The following is a 3,976-nucleotide window of genomic DNA, read 5'->3' on the forward strand; positions in this document are numbered from 1 at the left end:
AGGCATAAATAAAAACGACATCTAGTAAAAAAGTATACTGTATACTGCATACAAATATAGCTGGACAAGTTAATCGACTTTTTTAATTAGTAATATAGTTGAGTCAACTTCGAAAAAACTGATCAAATTAAGTTAAAAGTTTATTAGACAAAAAAACTACCCATAATCAAATAGGTAGAGTCAAAAGTTACATTTTTCATCAGCAAATAAATTTAAAAAAAAGTACAGGGTTACTTAAAATTACATCTAAAATGCACTTGGTATTTTAATAATTTGTAATCTAGAAATATATTTATTAAATTTAAAGAAAACGTTATTTTTTTGAAATTATTATTTGTATTAAATATTCATTGCATTCATAATCATCATTAACGGCTAGTTTTATTTTAATGAACTTTAAAACTAAATTTTATAAATTTATAAAATTGACGAAATTGTAGATCATTATTAAGTAAATATTAGTAATTTAAATTCTAAAGGAAAGAATAGCCGCTATAGTTGGTACGTATAAACAAGACAAATAAAATATTTTTTAATCTTTTGTCGAGTGTACCTCCTGCCTATAATTTTAAGTCATGTACATTAACATTTTGGCAATAGTTAATGATAATTGATGATATTTGATGAGTTTGCACACTAATGTCATTATAACGATAATTGAATCACCTGCACCATGTGTTAAAATCATTCTGATGCATATTTAAGTATTTTGTTTGAAATTTCTTCTGTCATCACATTAAATCAGCAGTATAAAATAGCATATGTATTATATATAACTAAGTATTTTGTTACTAGGTATGTAATAGTATAATTTCGTTTTATTCATTAATATATTATTATGTAAATAATTATTAATATAATCAGTCTTGTCAACTGCGTTTAACAAGAATAGCAGAAAAAAATAATTATATAAATATATAATATAATAAGTTTATTATACTACCACTATAGATGAGTATTCTTTGTAAGTATAGTTAACAGTTATAGTTTCTTGACTTTTATTATAGTGTATTCTATAAATTATTACCATTATATTAATGTTAAAAATTATTCAAACAATTATCTTTTTTATTATTGTATTTAAATTGATTAAATTAATTTCCACTAATCAATCTTATTTTTTTAAGAGATTACATAAAATTGTACTTGTAAAATTGAATGTGTAACAATAATACGTTTGCATTATATAATTATAATATGACGTAAATGTAAATATATTGTGTCGCAGTTGTTAAGTAAAATCGGGTAATCCGTTAAGTATAAAAATTATACTTATATAACTTATATGGTATATGGAAATTATTTAATAGCAATTATTTATCTTGAATTTCAAACATAAATCTAGCTGAAATCATTTGGTGTTTTAGGAAATTGTAATTGAAATTAGATATGGAAATAGTGCAAATATTAATATAAAATAGTAAATACTCTAAATTAGATAATTATATATTTTTGAGTCATATATAAATGTTAAATTAATCAAATTTATTAAATTTATGAAAATCAGATAAATATTGAAAATTAAAAATATATATTTTTAAGTAGATAATGCAGTAATATTATGTCTTACTCTCTATTTATTTATTGCAACAATATTATTTAATTTATATTGATGACATCCACAGATTACCGTTTACACTTGAATATAAATATTATTTTTGAACTAGTACACATCAAAGTTTTATAATGACGTTTTTCTGTTTGATGTTTATTGACTATTGTAGACAATTTCTCTTTTGTTTAGTGTATTTTAAATAACTGTAACGTTAAAATAATTCATGTTTCAATACTTGGAGTATGTTAAATGTTTATTTTACTAAATAACAGAATTTTGAAATACGGTAACATTTAACGTTATACAAATTCATAAATATGGTCCAGAATCGATACTTATACAAATATTTTATATTTTATGATATATGAATAGACTTATTAATAAATTATTATTAAGTATACTAATAACTTTCACTCAAATTTCGAGATAATTAATAAAATTATGATATTTTGAGGAAATATATATTTGTAAATTTTCAGTATTCAGTGAACTACTTCGGTACATATAAATATTATATTAGATACATACTAGGTATGTTAGGTGTTAGTATTGACGTTATATGTAGTTTTAATCGATCTACTCCTGATTTATAATAAACCATAGTCCATAATAATTAATCTTAAAATTATTGTTTTAATATTCTCACTTAAGAATCTAGAGGGTCATTATTATTAAGTTTCAAAATCTTAAGTTATTATTCTCGTGTGTATTACATAATTCATAAAAATTTAACACTACAATATAATATATTTTTATACTAATATAATATATGTTAATCATACAGATTTTTAAAAGTCAATTACAATATTAATTTTGGTTAGAAAAACTAGAATTTTTGTTCTATTTTCTTCATCGAAAGGTTCTTCTAGGTTGTCTGGTATTGATAAGGTATTTTGTATGTTTTGAAACTATGTACATTCTTGAATTATATGCTGAATAGTTAAGTTAACTACTAACTAGTCATTTATTGTATATGAGTGCTTGGGTGTTACTTATGAAGAGTCGAGGGATTCTTGCTCTTGTTAAAACCACTTCCTGCTGTCTTTAGAAGTGTTGAGAAAAATACAATCATTTTTTTTATTTTTATGGCATTTATCTATAATATATTGAATGGTAATATTGTAGATATAGTAATCTTTTCTCTCTTAACAACATTGGCGTCTTCACATTTATCATATCCACATTAATCACATTTTTTTTTTATCATTGGCCAGGTTTTTTTTTTATATGAAACAGCATCGAACGGATTTTGGCACACACTCTCTTTTAAGTAGGACTCTTTCTACATGTTATAATACTAAATTTGATATTTCGCGGATAACCAATGTAATATAAAAAAAACCTATCCTTACCTTTAAGTTATTTTATACAAATGTTATATATCATTCAACTTATCGCTATTACATATCTAATCTATAGCTGTATATATTTTTTGTGATGTTCAGTTTTGTACATTTTATTTTACTTTTATATTTGATTTTATAAATTACATCGATGTATAGTGTATACTATATTTTTAGTACTTTAAGCTTTTGTACGTTTATAAATAAATAAATAAATACTTATATAATGTACCGTGTACACACAATTAGAATAGTTATAGAGTATCTACACAGACACGCGTTTGTCTTAATATTTTAAACTCAGTATTATACTTTTATTTCTGTCCTTCAATTTCATCACATAATACATACGATTATACTCTAGTTGAAAAATTTAGTGAGTACCGCAAACGTGTTTCATTAAACCCGTGGAAAATATTATCAAAATAATTTAGATATAATTTATTGGGGTAGTGTAACCAGGAAATAATAAAATTGATAAAGTACCTACACAGAGTTAAAAAAAAAGAATATAATAATAATTTGTAGGTACAATACTATTGTGTTATACCTATAATGCCAGTATATTATATTAAAATCTAGCGATAACTCTAAGCGATGTAAATTTCAACAACCCATAAAATGTATTTTGTACTTAAACACGCTGAAGCGTATACATATCACGTTTTCTGAAGCACCTAAATATTGTTGACGACTGGGATTTTTATTCTCTCATCGACATTTTAGTCATCCCAATTCTTCACCACTGTATATAGCCGATGTATAGGTACTTCTGCGCATATACAAGTCCACAGCGACAACAGCTGCAGCAGTATAACACGCGAACACAATCGATTTACCGATTAAGTGAACATTAAAAAAGGTATTGCCTCTTAACGATCGCTGCTAAACGCATTTAATTTTCATTAGTGATGATTGTACGAGTGGTACATGCGTGTTGTTGAAATTCATTTGAACACTCTCGATTTATCATTTACATGCCATGTGTATACTGTATATATATGGCGAAACTATGTATATACTATAAAATGGAAAAATAAAAAATGATTCGTAAATGTTCTTAAACGACGCACAGGTA

The sequence above is a fragment of the Rhopalosiphum padi genome, chromosome 2, assembly GCF_020882245.1.
Source record: "Rhopalosiphum padi isolate XX-2018 chromosome 2, ASM2088224v1, whole genome shotgun sequence".
Classification (NCBI taxonomy): domain Eukaryota; kingdom Metazoa; phylum Arthropoda; class Insecta; order Hemiptera; family Aphididae; genus Rhopalosiphum; species Rhopalosiphum padi.